Below are 18864 nucleotides of genomic sequence, written 5' to 3'. Positions count from 1 at the left end.
CCCCGTCCCCCTGCACGCTGCAACCTCAGGGCAGGCGCAGGGCACTGCAGGGATGCAGGAGCTGTCGTTATTCCTATTTTGAAGAGATGCAAAAGGCATTTTGAAGGTTTGGATCAACTGAGTAAACGCACCAGAACCTGGGGCACAGCTATTTTAGGGGACTTTTCCACCGGGAGCACACAGACTGCATCCGAAGAGTGCGGATGCTGCAACAGGCAGCCGATGCTGCTCACTGCAGACAAGACCTGGGCTGCAGAGAGCCAAATTCACGGGGCTACAGTGGGATTAAATTAAGGATTTAGCTGGGAATTAGCTCTGTATTTTCAGGGAATTAAAGCTTTACCTGCGCATTGCAGATGGAGGCTTAAAGGTTTTACAAACACCTTAGATTTACAGCTCTCCGAAATTTCGACACTGTTGGGTTTACCCTGCCAGGGAGGATTTTGACCAGGTCGGGACGGTTCCCCTGATGAAACACATGCCAGTGGCAACGGCGGTGGGAGCGGGGGCCAGGCTTTGCCCACGGCCATGTGGCACCCAAAATCAAACCCAAACCGTGCAAAGAGCCTGCCCAGGCTCTTGCAGAGATGGAGCCAAGTGTGATCAAACCCTAAAACGAGCCTTGCCCTGCCATATAATGTAAAGCCATCGATTCAGCAGTCATTGGAGAAGGAGTCTTTGCGCTAGGGTCTCTTTCCTCTCCGCATAAAGCACCGTGGTACCCAGGAAGGCTCGTGGGAGCCGGAGCATCCCTTCCACCAGCACCTCCACCAGCAATGGGTGCTGGGGGGCTTCCCTCGGTCCTTAAAACACATAATCAAGGGGAGACCTGGAATGGGCTGTGGAGTAGCAAAGGCAGCAAGCCCCGCACACCCAGCAGCACCTTCCCAAGAGCTTTGGAGGGTGAAAGCCTGGCGTGACGCAGGGGAAACGCGTCCCAAACACCCTGCAAAGCCAGGGCTACACCAGCTGCACGCTGGCCCGCTATCAGCTGCCGATCGGGTATTGCACGGCAGGCAATGGCAGCCTGTTGCATGCATCGTGCAAACAGCCTGCCAGCAAGGCCAGGCAGAGGGGCAGGAGCTGTGCAATGCCCAGCCCGGGGCTAGCAGGCTCACCCACACACTGGGAACGGGAGCTCTTGCTTGTAGCCCAGTGCGAGGATGAGCCCTGATGGCAGGCGGATAAGGCTGCCCTTACGTAAGGCTCGGGGTTGCGTGGAGGATGCGCGGCGGGAGCAGACTTGCTCTGGCCCTGGGCTGCCTGCAGCACGGCCAGCCTAGCCCGGCCGGTGCCGATGGCCCCGGGATGGATCCGGTCCCGCATGTGCCTGCACACGGTGGGACGTGCAGCGCCGTGCACCGACAGAGCCAGCGGGAAGAAGAGCCGGGGCTCTTGTCCCCTGCTCCGTCCCCCAAGCTGATGGTTCTCTCCCCATCCCAGTCCCTACGGCCGGCTGCTCCCTTCCCACTCCTTTGGTACAGAGAGGTGCAAAATAGGTTGTTGTTCACGAGGGCGCTGGTGATTATTAATAATAACTCGGCTCCTTCGTGCTCCAGTTTCCTCAGTGCTTTGGCAGGGTGCCACCGGGGCCCAGTGATTTAGTGCAACTTAATTATTCCCGGCGTTTCATCACCTCTTGTTTTTGATGTCTGTGTCTCTGTCAGTGCCTCACCTTTGTGACTAAGAGAGCCAGGGAAACAAACTGGTGGAAAAGGGAGAGAAAGGGGGAAAAACCCCAAGCTGGATGCTGTGGAGCTGCTGGTCGGTGGCGAGGCAGGCGGGGAGGCTCAGGGAGGCAGCCCATGGGGATGCTCGATGTGTCCCCACCGTGGCATGGGGCCGTGCATGCATGGGGAGCCTGCCCATGGGATGCGGGGGGCTCTCACCCAAAACCACCCATGGTTTCAAGCCTTGGCTGTTGCTCCCAGCAGCAGAGCGAGCAACAGTTCGTATCTGCTGCTTGTCAAAGGGAAAGGACAGCATCGGACCTTGCCTGCCCCTTAAACACCTCCATGGGGGAGCGAGCGGCTGCCCCGGCCCCGGGAAGTGTTGGCTTTGCTGGATTTGGCTCGTGAGCGCCCGCGTGAGCAAATGGGGGCTGCCAGATGGAGGCCGGTAATAGGATTCCCATGGCTCCCGGTCCTCCATCCCCGCCGCAGAGGCCAGGCTTGAGGAGCCACAAGCGGAGCCGGCACCAGCTCCCAGGACAGTGCCTTGCATCCACCTTGCACCCGCTGCACCCAGCGAGGGGGGGTGGGGGGACACTGGGGACAGGCAGGGGGACACAGGGGGAATGCAGGGATGTGCGTGGGGGACAAGCTGCCCCGGGGAAGGAGGGCTCGGGGCCGGCAGGTCTCGGGCAGTGTGGGGAGCATCCTGCAGGCGTGCAGCTGGATGGGGGACGAGCGATGCACAGCGGGGCCCGGCGCTGCCCCCAGTCTGCTGGATTTCCCTGAGAAGATAAAGCCAGGAGCAGGCAGGGTGAGGCAGCCGCCGTCATCTGCCAGACATTTAACCCGGGACGGCAGGACGCAGTGACGGAAAACGGAAAGAGTCTCTATGAACTGCTAAAGAGCCGCTTTAGGGTGCAATAAGGGTGCCTAAGCTGGGTCCCCCACCTGCTCCCCCCATCCCTCGTCCCCCCATGCTGGTGCCATGGAGGAGGGCTACGACGGCCGGCGCATCCCTTCCAGCGAGAGCTGCTTATCGGCATCGATAAAGCGAGCACCGCAGCAAACCAACGGGGCTTTGCACTGGGTAAAGCCACTGCTCTAAGCTAAACTCTGTTTTAAATAGCAATACTTCCTTTTCCTATAGTATTTTCCATCCATTCATTTCCAAGCATGTTAGAAAATTGGGTGGGTGTCAGTAACCACATTTTATAGGTGCAGAAGCGCTGGTTCAGCATGTTCAGTCACTAAACTGGTGTCGGTGCTGGGATTAAAGCACCTTCCCGCGCTGGCAGGCACCCAGTCCCATCCCCAGCCGAGGGGCCGGGACCCCGCAGCCCTGCGGCATCGCCGTGCCCGTGGGAATATCCCTAACCGTGGCGAGGTGCTGCCGTGAGAGACTGGGGGTCCCCTGCCCCGTCTTGCCGAGCAGCTCGGCCAGCTCGTTAGGCTGGGGCGCTTCCACGTTCAGTGAAATACGGCAGCTTTGCACTTCCGAAGGGAGCGGCAATGCAGGGCTCGACAGCCGAGGGGAATTCAGCTGCGTATCCCTGTCTGCTTGGGATGCAGGATGGGATACAGGGCCGGGATACAGGGCCGGGATACAGGGCTGGGATGTAGTGCTGGGGTGCGGGGTTGGGATGCAAGGTTGGGATGTGGCACAGGGATGCAGGGCTGGGACGTAGCACAGGGATGCAGGGTCGGGATGCAGGGCTGGGATGCAAGGTTGGGACGTAGCACAGGGAGGCAGGGTTGGGATGCAGGGCTGGGATGCAGGGCTGGGACGTAGCACAGGGATGCAGGGCTGGGATGCAGGGCTGGGATGCAAGGTTGGGACGTAGCACAGGGATGCAGGGTCGGGATGCAGGGCTGGGATGCAAGGTTGGGATATAGCGCTGGGATGCAGGGCTGGGATGCGGGCTGGATCATTGGCTGGGATGCTCGCACTTTGGGGGGCGGCAGGGCGGCTCAGCAGGTGCCCGGCCAGAGCGGAGGATGCTCCATGGGCCAGCCGGGGCCCGGCACCGCCTTGCCTGCAGAGCTGGGGTGGTGGAAAGCCACAGGGCCAGGCTGGCTCAGCATCCCTGGGAGGGCACCCAGCGGCAGGGAAACCCAGGCTCCGCTCCAGGCCACGCAAAACTCTGCGAAGCGCCAGCAAACTGGGGAGTGGGGGACGAGAAAGCCAGGAATTTTCATTAAAGGGGGAGGGAAAAAAAAAGAAAAAAGTATTTCCAGTATTTCCCTCTGTGTCTTTGGCCTGGTGCAGCCCTTCTGCTCACTGCTCTGTTTATACATGATAGACAACTAATTAACATCCAAGCCTCTTGAAAGGTCTTTTCAGAGGTAATGTACTGACAGAGGATGTCAGTAAGGAGCAGTGATTTGTCTAAGCAGTGATCACATTGTTTCAGACTGAATGAGGTGAATATTAAACTGCTTTAAATGCACTCTTCATAAAGCACTAATTACATACTCCCGGGGGAGTACGGGCAAGGAATACTAAACAGCAGAAAAGTCAACAGAGTGCTTTTTATAGTATGTTGCTGGGTTCTGTGTTTTTCTGTCTTTCTTTCTCTTGTGCGCTCTCTCTCGCGCTCACTCTCTCTCTTTTACAGTAAAATCACAGCACGCTGAAGAATACACATTTATAGCACAATGGTTCACATCTAATTATATGGCAATCATTAGTTTTAACCTGCGTGTATTATATTTTCTTTGATATATTGTGCCCCCCGGCATCTCTTCGCATAGAAGACTTCCAATGGCATTTTCTCCCCTCCCTTGAAAAAATGTGCTTTTTTCCATCATTAGCATTTGCTTATAATTTTTTTTTTCCTAAACAAAAATTTTAAATTGGCAGGAATAAAAGGGGCAAGGAGGGGAGGAGGAGAAATTCGTTTAATCAAAATAAGAATCTGTTCCCTCCCTCCTGGAATCGTGCACTTTATTATTACCAAGGTAACTCCACTGGGTTTTTAAAGAGACAAGGAAATACAGAATGGGCCATTAATGAATTCCTGCAGATCCTGCTGCACTCCTGGTCTAGCTCAGCCCGACATCCTGATGGGGTGAACAACTACTCCATGCATTATTTATTTTTTTAATAGCACAACATGGGGGCGGGGGGAGATCGAAGTAACCACAAACCAAATCCTCCCTGCACAGAGAACCTCGAGATCCTCTTATCCAATAAGAGGAAAAAAAAAAAAAAGAGCAGCATGTGGCAGGGCCCAGCGTCCTCGAGGAACTTGCTGCTTCCTCCCGGGCAGCAAAGTGACAGTGCCAGCAGGAGACGATGGGGACAGGGATGATGGGGACGGCGGCCGTTTGGCCACTGCCGATGTTCCCCCAAATGCATAGGGTATAGCTAAAATGCGCAAGGTCGGGCTCATATGCATAGGGTCTGGCTCAAATACACAAGGTCTGGCTCAAACACGTAGGCTATGCCTCAAATGCATAGGGTAGGTTCCATAAACACAGAGTATGGCTCAAATGCATAGGATACAGCTCAAATGCATAGGGTCTGGCTCAAATGCAAAAGGTCTGGCTCAAACACGTAGGGTATGCCTCAAATGCATAGGGTAGGTTCCATAAACATAGGGTATGGCTCAAATGCATAGCATCGGATTCATACGCACAGCATAGGATTTGAATGCATAGGTTTTGGTTCAAACACATAGGATACAGCTCAAATGCATAGGATACAGCTCAAATGCATAGGGAATGGCTTAAGTGCACAAAGTATGGCTCAAATGCATAGGGTCTGGCTCAAACACACAAAGTATGGCTCAAACACACAGAGTATGGCTCAAATGCATAGGATACAGCTCAAATGCATAGGATACAGCTCAAAGGCATAGGGTATGGCTTAAGTGCACAAAGTATGGCTCAAATGCATAGGGTCTGGCTCAAACACACAAAGTATGGCTCAAACACATAAAGTATGGCTCAAATGCATAGGATACAGCTCAAATGCATAGGGTCTGGCTCAAACACACAAAGTACAGCTCAAATGCATAGGGTCTGGCTCAAACACACAAAGTACAGCTCAAACGCATAGGGTCTGGCTCAAACACACAAAGTACAGCTCAAATGCATAGGGTCTGGCTCAAACACACAAAGTACAGCTCAAATGCATAGGGTCTGGCTCAAACACACAAAGTACAGCTCAAATGCATAGGGTCTGGCTCAAACACACAAAGTACAGCTCAAATGCATAGGGTCTGGCTCAAACACACAAAGTACAGCTCAAACGCATAGGGTATGGCTCAGACACACAAAGTACAGCTCAAATGCATAGGGTCTGGCTCAAATGCATAGGGTAGGATCCCAAAACATGGGGTATGGTTCAAATGCATAGGGTATGGCTCAAACGCATAGGGTAGGATTCATATGCATAGGGTATGGCTCAAAGGCATAGAGCAGGATTGGAATGCGTAGCTTTTGGCTCAAACGCATAGGGTATGGCTCAAGCACACACGGCACAGCTCAAGCAAGCAGGGTACGGTTCAAGCGCGCCGCGCAGGGCTCAATTACCCAGGGCAATGCCCAGGACGGGGGAGCGTTCCTCCGGCCGTACCCAAAGGTGCAGCTCCTCCTGCCGATGGACGCCTTCATCACCGGCATTCCCCTGCCGTCCCCTGCGGTGTCAGTCCTGCTCGCTGCCTCCGAGGACACCCCATCGCCCCTGCCCAAGCTAAACCCAGTGTGCGAGGCCTGGGATGCTCTGGCCGTGCCCAAAGCGTCCTGTCCCCGGGATCAGTCATCGCTTCGTATGGCACAAGGTGCCCACCAGATCTGGCCAGGAGCCTCGTGCAGAGCCGGGGAGCCCGGAGCTGGCTGGGACCATGCACTGCCTTCCTTCGAGGTGCAAACTTCCTTGGAAAGGAAGAGTCATGCAGCCTTTAGATTTTTTTTTTTCCTTTAAAGAACATGAAAGAATCTGATAATTACTTCTATCTACCACCCAACTGTACTAATTACCAACCTATTTCTTCACAGTATGACAGACACAGGCTCTCCAAAACACATAGAGATAAATTAGCACTAATTGGTTTTCCTCTGGCTGTTTGAATTAGTATTTAAAGCTCCAATTACAAAGCAGAATAATTACTATTAATGTCCTGTCGCAGTACAAAAGGCAGATATCTCGCGAACGAGTCCAGGTGTATTATTACACTGATTACGGAATATTTAACCTGGCTCGTTAAGAAAAAGACACGGGGAAACTTTAAAAAAAAATACAAGAAAGGGAAAGAAAACCACAGATGGCGGCAGGTCCCTGCAGGGGATGGAGGGGGGGTCTTTGAAACCTGGGATGAGAGAGGTACGAGGAGAAGGAGCGAGGGAGAAAGAGCAAAAAAGGGAAAGACGGGGGATGAGAAAAGAGCAATTCTGTCAGAAACCGAAGGAGCTACTGGGGGGACAAGGGGGAATACAAACGCTGCCCTCGCCGGCAGAGCCCAGCGGCACAAAAGGCAGCGCACGGTGCTGCTGTCTCCTCCTGCTCCCGGGGGCCGTGACCTGCTGCCCTCCTCCTCCTCCTCTTCCTCCTCCTCTGTGGGCACTGGAGGCTCCGCATCCCCGGGGAAGAGCCCCTTCACTGGGGGCCGAGCCCGGCTGCCCTGTCCCCAGCTCCCTGCCCGGGGATGCTCTGGAGCCGGCTCTGTCCATGCCCCAGGACCCGCTGCAGAGGTGGGACGGGGCAGGGGCAGGGCAGGAGCTGCAGCAGCGGAGGCAGAAGCATTAACGACGGCTGCCATTGCTCCCGAGCACCGACCCGGCGATCCCCGTGGTAGTCCCGAGTCGGGATGGTCAGGCAGGCGCATCCCGAAACGGGACTGAGCATCCCCGTCACCAGCAGCCCAGCGCCCATCTCTGCCCTGCTATCACGCCCAGCCAGCGCCAGGCTCCCAAGACCCTCGACCATCCGGGGTATGTGCACGTGTGCGTGCTCCAGCTGGGAACACACAGCCCCATTCCTTATCTTTCCAGGAAAAACGGTGAGGGCCTGGCTGGTTTGTTAGGGTTTCAGCCATGCCGTGCCGCCGCAGGGCCAGTGCCGTGCTCTGCCTTCACACCCGGGTGCTCCCCAGGCTTTGGCTGGTGCACGGGGAGGACGTGGGGTGCCTCTCTCCTCGTCCCGCGCCAGCCACCGGCTTCAGCCGTCCCTGGAAAATCTGAATTGGGGGATTCCTCTGGGCAGGGTTAGCAGCACCGGCACCACAAGGGAGAGCCCAGGGCCCCAGCCCATCCGCTGCCCACCGGGATGGGGGCACCTTGCAGGCAGGGCTTCAGCTCCCACATCCCCATCAGCTCTGCGGCAGCACTCGACGCCCTGGGGTTACATCCCACACCAGCCAGGACAGCGTGGGGAAGGGAGGAAGAGTCATTTTTGGGAGTGGACACGGTGGCTTTCCCGCCTGGGAGGCTCCAGGGCTTGCAAACGGGGGGCTTGCACACCCCACTACCAGCCACCGCCCCAGGCACGCTGCCTGCCCGCCCAGAGCGTTGGGCAAGGCTTCGCCCAGCGTTTCATCACTCGGGCACCGGCAGGGCGAGGTGTGGGTGGACAGACCGGCAGTGCCCTCTGCTGCTCTCGGTCCCCTGCCACCAGCCTGGGACCGCGGTGGGGTCCCCGCTGTCCCGGGGGGGCTCGCTCCGGCAGCTCCATCCGGGCTGGTCCAGCGAGGGTTGCGCCTCTGCGGTGCAGCAGACGATGGGCAACGGGCATCTCCCCCGGCACGACGGCCGTCGGGACAAGCTCTGCCCGGGCACCCTCCCACAGCATCCCCGTCCCCGAGAGGGCACCCCGGGGAGAGGGGGGCAGCGTCGGGAGGGCAGCATCCTCCCGCAGCCGGGGGGACCCGTGGGTGTGCGGTGAAGGGGGGAGGACGGGGAGGGATTTCTTTTTAAGAGATAAGGTGGGTGGCGTGCGGGGATGCCAGCTGGCGATGGGCTATATTTCTACTGACAAGGCTTTACCCTGTAGGTGTGAGGAATTCCAATTAAATATTCAGCCTATTTGTCTGTGTGTGGGAGAGGGTTTGCTGTGCAGGAGGAAAGCCTCACATTCAGCTCAGTAGCTAACCATTAAGAGAGAAATTAGCTCAGTTCATCAAGGGAAGCCAGCGGAGGGTTTTCCTCGCTCTCCTACCTTGTTCCGGCCCTCGTTCAGAAACAGCGGGGAATAAAACCATTGCATTTTGCAGGGCAGAGGCGAGCCGGCCAGCTGCGCCTGCCCAAAGAGGCAGAAGCGGATCCCACCAAAAAAAAAAGCCTTTTTCCCAATGCCAGGGGGATGCGATCCCGGCTCAGCCCACCCCATCGCTTCCCCAGAGGCTGCCGAGCGAGATCAATGCATCGGGAGAGGGGTCGGAGGGGCGCGGGCACTGCAGATTTAATTGCTCTCGCATTTACCGGCCACCTCCTTTCCGAGTCATTTACAACGCACTAATTAATCGGCGAGAACCAAAAGCCCTCGCTTCGAGATGATCTTTTTAAGCCTGCCGGTAGCGCCCTGCGAGAGTTGATGCTTTATCGATGAAGGGCCCTTTTGCTGGGGCAGCGCCGGGCGGTGGCAGACGGGATCGATGGGGCTTCAACGATCGTCCCTGCCCACGCACGGGTATTTGGGGTCGGGCTCGAGGCAGCGGAGAGGCCCCGGCGCGGCGGTGGGTTGCGAACCCCCCCCGGACTACACCTGTGCCACCGGCTGGCGGAGAGATTGGGGTGAAAAAATGGCATTTTGGTAATAGGGATGCTCCTTCACAGCACCAGAGTGAGGATGGAGCAGGATGGGGATGGATCCTGCACCAGCCCCAGCACCGATCTGGGGAGATGTGGGGGACAACTGTGTTTCCAAAAAAATAAAAAGCTGACACCAAGCTGATTTTACCATTTTCTGGAACTTGACGCATTTTTGCCCTTTTGAAATAACTTTCTGTCTCAGAATACCCAAATTTTAAATAGAACCCAAAACGACAAGAATGAAAAAAAAAAAGACAACTTTTTCATGAAACCACAAACGATATCCTGTTTCCCTCCTGCACAGCGCCTCTGTTTTGGGGAAAAGAAGTTGTTCCTGCCGGGAATGAAGCCGTAATTTCCCTCTCCTGAGTGAAAGCCAACCTCCCGGCTCCCCGGGGTGATGGGCAGCGTCGGGGACTCGGGTCCCGGTACCCAGTCACTGCAATTTAAGGCCTCTGAAAGTTGAGCCCAAGCATCTTTTGGAGGAATATGAAGCTGTAGGTGATGGGTGATGGGGTGCTACTGAGTGGGGGGACACGGGCATCCCCTTCTACGGGGGTTCCGATGCTGCACCGTCCCCCGGCTGATCAAACCAGACCGTGGTGCGGGGCCTCACCGGGATGAGAAATTGCCTTTAATTGGTTTAAAATCCTTACTGTAAATTTCAGAGAGAAAAATTAATCCCGTGGTCAAACTCCAGCTCCAGGTGAGCTAACCCAGGCGCGGGGGCTGGCGTGGGGACAGCCCTCCCACCCCAGGGACATGGTCACCGGTGACTTTCCTGGTGCATCTGAGATGGCTCCAAAAGTAATTAATGAGCAAAAGCCGCGGCCGGGTCCTGCGGGACGCTCCCTGCCACGCTGAGCTTTCCTACCCTCTCCCCATACACGGGACGCGGGGATGAGCTTTCCTACCCCCTCCCCACGCATGGGATGCAGGAGCCTTACGGCGTTTCTGAACCACTGTGGAATCTCCTTCGGCTCTGCTGTCAGCCTTACAGGGCAGAAAGCACCTTTTTGGGTGCCGAGCATCCCCATCGAGGAGCAGACCCCCCCAAGGACCAGCCCCGCAGCCTCCCCGCCCCAGCCGCCCCGCTCCACCGGCAGCATCCTCCAGTTTAGAATTTGGATTGCTACATATATATATTTTTTTTTTTTTTTTCCTTTCCCTTTCTTTTAAAATCAGAAGCCAGAAACTCCATAGCAACCCGCAGCTCCCAGGGTCTGACTCCAGCGCTTTGATCGCGCTGTCACTTCGTTTAAGGCTACACCCCGATAGGTGTGAGGAACTCCAATTAAGCATTCAGCTGGCTTGCCTGTGTGGGGGGACAGGCTCTGCTGTGGAGGAGGGAAGCCTCGGCGCTATCGCGGTGACTAATCGCTCAGACACCGGTTGTCTGTGGCACCAGGGGAGGGCAGGGAGAGGGTTTTCCTCCACCGTGCAGCTGCCTCTTCATTCCCTTTTCGGGAGATATTGCGGCTCCCCGCCGGGTTCGGGTGCTCCCAGGCGGAAGCTGGAAAGATCCCAAGCATCTTCCCGGCGTGGCTGGGGCTCCGCTGAGATGCTGCTGTGGATCTCGCTGCCGCGGCCCTGGGGCTTTGCTGTTCCTCCTTGCGCAGCCCCAGGGTCGCGTTTTCAGAGGGAAACCAGATTTCTGAGTTTTTAAGGTGCGTGTTTGTGCCTCGCGCATCCCCTTGCCGCGGAGGAGCGGTTGGTGCCTCCACCGTGCATGTGCTCATACGCCCTTTGGATGAGCATCCCTGAATTTGGGCAAGCACCATTAAATTTGGATGCTAGGCCCCAAACCGAGTATCTAGTCCTCGCCTGAGCTCCCACGGGGAGCAGAGCAAAGGATCCCACCCTCGGCCACGAGCCCAGCCCTGGCCCTGGCAGAGATGTGCCGAATCGGCCGCCGATGACAGCATCACCACGAGCCCCACTGCGAAGTTTGCGGCATCATTTCCCGCATCCCTATGGAAACAGCCCGGCTCCACGCACCCGTCCGGCTGACGGTGATGCCGCAGCGCACCACGGGGCACAGCATCCCCCAAAGCACCCCAAAACTACCCCTTGGCCGGAGCAAGGACGTTTCCCCGCTGCAATGCTGGCTGCAGCACCAAATCCCTGGGGGACCGTGGCCGAGGGGGATGCAGAGGTGGGGGATGCAGAGGTGGGGGATGCAGAGGTGGGGGATGCGGGTGCCCGGTCCCAGCCCGGGGATGATGCCCCACTCCAGCGAGGGCACCAAGGCAGGGTGCCCAGCCTTTTTAGGCACCTGCATGAGCAAGGGCAAGAGGCGAGGAGCAGGCCAGCCGGCGCGGCTTCGCCCCCGCTCCCCGGGGAGGCGAGAAGGGGGCCGGCAGCCGCCCCCCGCCACCGCCGTGGGCAGCGGCAGGATGTGCTGTCCCTCCCCTGCACTTCCCAGCAAGCGCTTTACATAACTTCTGCTGCTTAGTCACAGCTTCGACTCTTTTTTTTTTTCCTTTTTTTTTTTTTTGGAGCGATTTTCTCAGCCGCATCAGAGCGCGAGTCATTTCGGCAAGGGAAGTCCCTTCCTTTCTTCCGTTCCCTTGGTAACTGCACAAATTTGCCTTTCAAATGATTCATGACCGGGGTGCTGTAGGAGTTCCCTCCTCCAACACAAATCGCTCCCACACAGCCACACATGCCCGATTAATCATTGATTAGCGTCTCTTCCACAAGGTAGACCCGGCGAGCGCACGGCCCCGCCGCTCTCCTCCGGCCATCGCCAGAGGATGCTCCATCGGGATGCTCACGGGGAACGTGGACAAGAGTTTGCAAGAAATCCCATCCCCAGACACATCTCATAGACTATATACGAAATATCCCCGGGGTGGCGGGGACACGACGCCAACGGGAGCTAAGCACTCTCCGCGGGGCCAGCAGTGAAATCAGAGCTCAGCTCTGGCTGCCGGCGATGGGTAAACCTGCCCCAAACTCCCAATTGCATCGGCACAACTTGATTCTTGACCTAATTTTTATTTCCCCCCTCCCCAGCCGCCTTAGACTCAACAAGTGGTGAGCGGAACCGGGGGGAACCCAGCGTGCCGCAGGGCTAGCCACTGCCGTGGCCAGGCTAGAGGGCCAGAGCCCAGCAGCAAGAGAAAAGAGCCAGAAAAGTCCTTTTTGGTGAGTGAGATGGAACGAGGCAGAGCATCAGCCCGGGCTGAGCGGTGCCACGATGTGCCTCCGCACACCGATACCTGCGCCGCGGCTGGGGAAGCGGCTTGGGATGGAGCCGGGAGCCGGTGAGCACCTGGGTGCCGGGAGCATCTCAGCTGGAAAATAAAATTATATCTGCAAAATATCTCCATACCGGTTTGGTATATTTTATCTGATTTATTCTCTCCTTGTTAAGAGGAGCTAATTAACAAACCAGCCTTTAAATAAACAGCAGCGAGAGTGTTTGTAACCTCCGCTTTATTGAATTGTGACAAATTATTAGCCTTTGCATGTTAAATGAAATAGAAGCATCGAGGAAAAAACCTTAATTCCCTTAATTCCCATGCATAGCGACAATACCTGCTGCAGGGATGCAGGCAGAGGGACCGATTCACGGGGCAGCTCCCGGCAAGCGCAACAAACCGCGTCTTGCACGTGAAAACATCCCAAATAACCCCGAAAACAGACGGGTTTCTACATGCTGAATGCTTTAGCACCACGGCTTCACCCTAAATTCATCCCTATGCAAGGGCAGGGCCTGAGCAAAGCCAAGAGCATCCATGGGACGGGGCTGGGCTGCGCAGGGCTGAGCGGAAAAAACTGCGAGCAGCTCGCTGCCGGCAGCCCCGGCTTACAAGAGCCTCTTTGTAGCCGTCGTAATCATCTCGCTCATCATAGATCCTTGGCAATATAATGATAATAATCATATAACGCACGTCTGTGCAGAGCCTGTCATCCTGAGTGCAGCCCCGAGTGCTTTGCTCGGCATCGTGTGTGCAGAAGAGGAAGGTGCGGCATCGCCGGGGGCTGAGCCGGGCACGGGGGCTGCAGCCCCGCCACAGCGGCGAGCGCGGGGACGGGCTGGGAACTAGACATGTTGGGGTACTCGGTGCTCTCCCCCCTTTCCTCCCAGCCCCAAAACGGGCTGCAGCAAGCAAAGGTGCGCTCGGTCCCTGCGACGGAGCCCCGTCCCCACTGCACCAGCCGGGCTATGGGGTGGCCGCTCCCCAAGACACAGCAGAGCCGTTGCGTGTCCCCCCACGTGCTTTCAGCGCTTGCTGTGTCCCAGGGGGAATTGCTTAGTGGCAGCTTCTCAGGGGGTTTGGGAGTGTAATTACCTGAGAGCGTTAATTACAAGGCAGGCAAGAATAAGCCCAAGCAGCAGCTCCGTGACAGCCCAGCAGCAGCTCGCGCGGGGCGAGGAAGCCAGGGTTTGCAGGGATGTGGCGGTGGGTTTAACTCTTACACACCGGGGGTTTGCAGACTGAATTTCCCCCAGGCAGAGCACGGGAAGGGACGGAGCACCCCAGGACTGACGGACCACGGCAGCAAAGGGCACGGCAAGGACGGGCTGCTCCCGGCCCAAACCCCGGCGGCAGAGCAGGCACCGAGGTTTGCCGGAGACGTGCCGTCGCACCAAGAGTGGAAAAAGAAACGCAGGGAGGGGGTTTCCCTGCAGCGCGAGCGGCTGCGATGGGTTAGCACGGGCTGCGAGAAGGTGAAGCGCTGTGGCCAACTCGGGGACGTGGCCGTGCCTGCGATGGCCTTGTGCAAACACGTGCTTATACAAAGACACACGCTTGTGCAAACACACGTGCTCGTGCAACCGGACGCGCTTGTGCAAAGAGACCTTCCCCCATCTCCCGCTCACCCCCGGGGCTCTGGCCGTCCCCGAGCTCCCTTCTCTCTCTCCCCTCGCTGCAGCCCGGGGAAGGCAGCACTTTGCCTTGATGCTGCCGGAGAAATTCCCCAGCCGAGCAGCTCTGTTCTCCCACCGTTCGGGCCAGTCGCGCTTTGGTGGTGCTTTTCCCACAGCAGTTACGTTACTGCTCTCATATCGTTGCGGCATCGCAGGCCCTAGGGCGGCATTGTATCGTACAATCACTCACTGATCCTAATGCTGTTGACTAAAGACTATGTTTAAAGGTAATATAAACAGTTTGCTCTTAAAATACATTTCATCTATAATTTCTATACATCGTTTCTGAACTTTTATTTTAAAACAATTAGCCAAAAAGCCCTTTTCATACGATATTTGCAGAGAGCCTGACAGTAACAGCAATTAAACCCCATCTGTTTGCAGAGCATGAATAATAGCGGTTGACACCCAACTTGGGATACCGCTCACGGGAAACCTGTTCAACACAAACCTCGTCGGGGAAACACGTGCCCCGCGGGCTGGCACCGGGTCCCGGCAAACGCGGCAGTGCCCAGGCTCCCACCGCTGCCGGGACGCCGGCGTCTCGGGGGGACGCGACCTCGCCACGTGCCTATAGAGGACAGAAGAAGCTTGAAGCGCAAAGAGAACTATACCCGAGCAGCAACTCTTATGCTTATTTTGTTTTTCCTTAGGTTTTTTTCCCTTTATTAATAAAGGCTTCATTAACGAGCAGTGACAGAGACTCACACCGGGGAACTGACTATTCCACGGAGCCAAGCCATCAATTAAAACAACATTTCTCTCTGTTCTTTCCCTTTCAAACCCTCGGTTTAATCACCAAAAAGTAGAGTCGAAAGGGCCCCAGCGAGGAGGAACAACACCACGGCACCGATATTACATCTGCCCCGGCCCACCCTAAAAGGCAGCGGGTGCCACCGGCGCGGCAGGGATCGGCAATCCCACGGCATCGCAGAGCCAGCCAGCGGCTCGGGGACATGGGGACCACGGATGCTGGATGGTGACAGGATCCAGGTGGGGAAACCTGCCCCGCATCTCCCAAAACGGGGATCCCTCCTGCCTGCAGGATACCCAAACGTTGATTTTTTTTCCCTGCTAGCATCACTTAACCCACTAAAAAGCATTCCCTGAAAGATTTGTCTCCTCGCTGGCTGGACCGGGCACTGCTGGGATGCTGAACGCGCCCCGATCACAAGTGCCCTGCAAAAGCGTCCCCGGCGTGTCCGTACGGTGCTTCGCCCAGCAGCCGAGGGCAGAAATAACAGCAGCCGGCAATTAACAGCTGCTCTCTATTATTTTTAGTAAATTCAAACATTTTGGATAAGCTTGACCCCTATACCATGCGCTGTATAAACACGCTACGGGGAAAAGTTTGCTTCAGAGCACGTGCATCGGTGTCCCTTTGGGATGGGGACGGGGACATTCGCTGGGACAGGGTGCAGGGCCACGTGGGTGGGCGAGCTCCTGGCCCCCCCAGCTCCCTTCCCAGCCTCTAATCGTGCAAAAATCCCGTAACTTTTAAGGTTAATAAAGCCCTTGTTTGCTTAAGATAGCACCTGTTTCTATGGTGACACTTGCAACCCAGAGCCTGTTTATCAGCCAGCAAGGAGAAACGCTCCGGCAAATGCAACCGCAGGAGCAGGCACCGCGGGTGAAGACCGCCGGTGGTGCCGGCACCTCTGGGACCGGGCAGGGATGCCGCGGTCCCCCAGCACCCAAACCCACCGCTCCCGCACCCATGGGTTCCCCATCGCGCTCTGCAAAGCCACGGGAGCGACGGCGGCCCCGGGGGGCTGGACCCCAGCGCACCCACCGTGGGGAGAAACCCCATTTAACGTGATGGGCGACGGGGTGGGAATGGCTCTCCTTCAAACACATTTGACCGCTTCCCCTGTCTGACCCCAGACCGGTCTCCGGCCAGCTCCGTGCCTCAGTTTCCCCACTCCCCCTGCCCGGGGAAGGGGTCGGCGGAGCGAGCCGAGCCGAGCCCAGCCGGGCGGCAGCAGCGCCCAGTGGGTCCCGCTCCGCTCCAGCGTGGCGCAGGATTTCTCCCGGCTGGCAGAACTGGTTTCCATAACGACTTTCTGTTACAAACATATTTTGATAAAAATAAAGTTAAAGCAGCGAGGCTTTAGTGGAGTACAAATTTGCTGCTCTCTCCCTCCCCCTTCCTCCTCCCCAAGGAGGGGGAATAAAGACGGAAAGCTTTCCATTTGAAGGGCAGTATTTTCTCCCTTCTTTTTCTTTCCCCCGCTGAATACAAAATGGAAAGCCTTGTTTACTGGATTTCTCTGTAAACTGGTTCCGACTCTGCCTGGTTACCTGATGCTGTACAGTATATACAGGATAATGTGATACATTCATTTCCAATTCACTGCATTATCCTTTGAATATTTTAATGACTCATTGAATGGAGTAAAAAAAAAAAAAAAAGCTATTTCAAATGAACAATTATGCTGCATTAGAGTAAAGGCTGATTATATTTAAACACTGCTTGCATGGATAACGGGACATATCGACCTCCGCCTATAAGAGCTAATTTGGCTCTTATCTCTAAATAATTTTACACTGCAAATTACCATGAAAACCTAAAGGGCTTTAAAAACATTCATCAAAAGATATTATTCCACTTTGTAGCAACATTTTTATTTAAATTATTTTGAATGGGAGTGAAAGCATCTCTCGTGTTTGACAATCGGAGGAGCGGCGGAGCAGCGGCTGATAAGGAACGGCGAGCGGCAACGCCGGGGATGGGATGCTCCATCCCGAAACCCACCTGGGAAAGCAAATTCAGAGCCGAATCCCAAACTTGGTGGCGTGCCAAGGTACTGCAGCACCTCTAATGGCATTTAGCGCTGCCAGAGCCGTTTCCCTCCAAACCCGGGGATGGCAAAGCCACGCTGGGGCCCTGCCGGGGCGATGCCGGGGTGATGCCGGGGCACGGGGGCTTTCGCAGCCCCCCAGCCATCGCGCCGGCCACCCCGTCCCTCCCGGAGAAAGGCACTTGAAAGCCCCTCTCTGCACCAAAGCAACAGAAGGTGTCATGTAAAGCCTACACGGTTATTTTAGAGCCAGTGTGCAAATAAGCCTGTCAGCTGAAGCTCCTCGGAGCCAAGACTTCCATATACCCCCCAACGATCTGCATTTCAACGAGACACCATGTGTCTGAGCCCGGGGAGCCGCCGGCTTCGCAGAAGGGATTCGGGGCTGGGGCTTTGGGAAAGCTCCGGGGGTGCTGGGACCCCCCCGCCCGCACCCCCGGCAATGGGGACCGACCTCGGGGCTGGGGCAAGATGGGTTTGTCCCGGTGCCCTGCGAGGATGACGCTGGGTTTGGTGGTGTCCTATGGAGATTTATACGCATATATGCGTGTGCATACGTGAGAGAGAGAGATACGCACACACACGAGATATACATGGGATATATATCATATCATTATATATATGTATATATATAAAAGATATCACATCTATATATATTTTATATACGATATATCATAGCATCATAGAATACCTCAAGTTGGAAGGGACCTATAAGGATCATCGAGTCCAACTCCCTGCTCATATATGTATATATATATATACATTTATCTCATGATGAGAAGGCTTAAGGAACAGTTGGGGTCGGGGTCAGCCCCATCCCTGGCAGAGACGTGGCGCCTGGAGGAGGGAAAGCCTTTCTCCTTCCCCAAAATCTCCTTTTTCCCCCTCCTTCATGGCCCAGCAAGGCGCTTTCTGACCTTTTATACTGCAAACTGAATCGCCCAAATGCCAGGGGAAAAAAACCACCTTCCATTTGCGCTGGAGAACTGGTTTTAATCCCGCATTTCCCTTCTTTGCTTAAATGATCTTATACTCAAAAAAAGCAAGAAAAGAAAAGAAAAACACAATAATTAGCAACAGCGAATGCCTCAGAAGGATCTGTGTACAGAAGGGAAAACAAGAGCTTGGGCTTCTTTGCGTTTAGTAAATATTAAAATTAATGAGAGACTTTCAGGACCCTGTTGTTAGAAATGCAGAAGGGTTTCTGTGAAGGATTAAAAAAAAAAAAAAAGCCCTGTACACAAATCTCTGCAATTATTCTGAATGCTTTATATTTTTCAGCCAATTATGAAATTCATGGAAAGTATTAATATCCAATTTTAATTTGCTCAATATTCCCATTAACAATAAAAAGTCTAATTAAGGTATCTGTACAAAAAGCCCTTAGCAGTAATTTCAGAGAATAATAGAGGAGAATGACGAGATATTTCTTGTTAAATGCATGCTGCAAATTAATTGATATCTTAATTAGACTTTAGTACTAAGATTATTACTTAGATTGATTCAGGGCTGAAACACCTAATCTTTTAAGAGATAAAAGTGAGCAGCAGAGGAACAAATTCATTTTCCAAAACCTTTCTGGAAGCAAACCAGCGATATGCCGGGACAGTTCGGGAGCGATGCCCCGCTGCAGGGGTAAGGGCTCGTCCGTCTGTCCCGTCCGCCCGTCCCGTGGCCACGGAGCTGGGAAGCACCAGGAATTCACCCCAAACCCATTTGCTTCCCCAGGCTGGAAAAGCTTTTCTCACCAAAAAAAAAA

General features: G+C 55.3%; 1 protein-coding gene and 1 long non-coding RNA gene across 4 annotated transcripts in view; one reads left to right on the top strand and one right to left on the bottom strand.

The window, feature by feature from the left end:
• PEBP4 (phosphatidylethanolamine binding protein 4) overlaps positions 1-18864 on the bottom strand; it is an 80977-nt gene that overhangs the window by 21543 nt on the left and 40570 nt on the right. The gene's annotated exons all lie outside the window — the stretch shown is intronic.
• Positions 10960-12750, top strand: LOC140643859 (uncharacterized). Its single transcript, XR_012039672.1, has 2 exons — positions 10960-11089; positions 12441-12750. It is a non-coding gene; the product is annotated as an uncharacterized lncRNA (long non-coding RNA).

This window comes from Ciconia boyciana, chromosome 25, assembly GCF_034638445.1.
Source record: "Ciconia boyciana chromosome 25, ASM3463844v1, whole genome shotgun sequence".
NCBI lineage: Eukaryota > Metazoa > Chordata > Aves > Ciconiiformes > Ciconiidae > Ciconia > Ciconia boyciana.
This window is presented reverse-complemented; position numbering and strand designations above follow the sequence as displayed.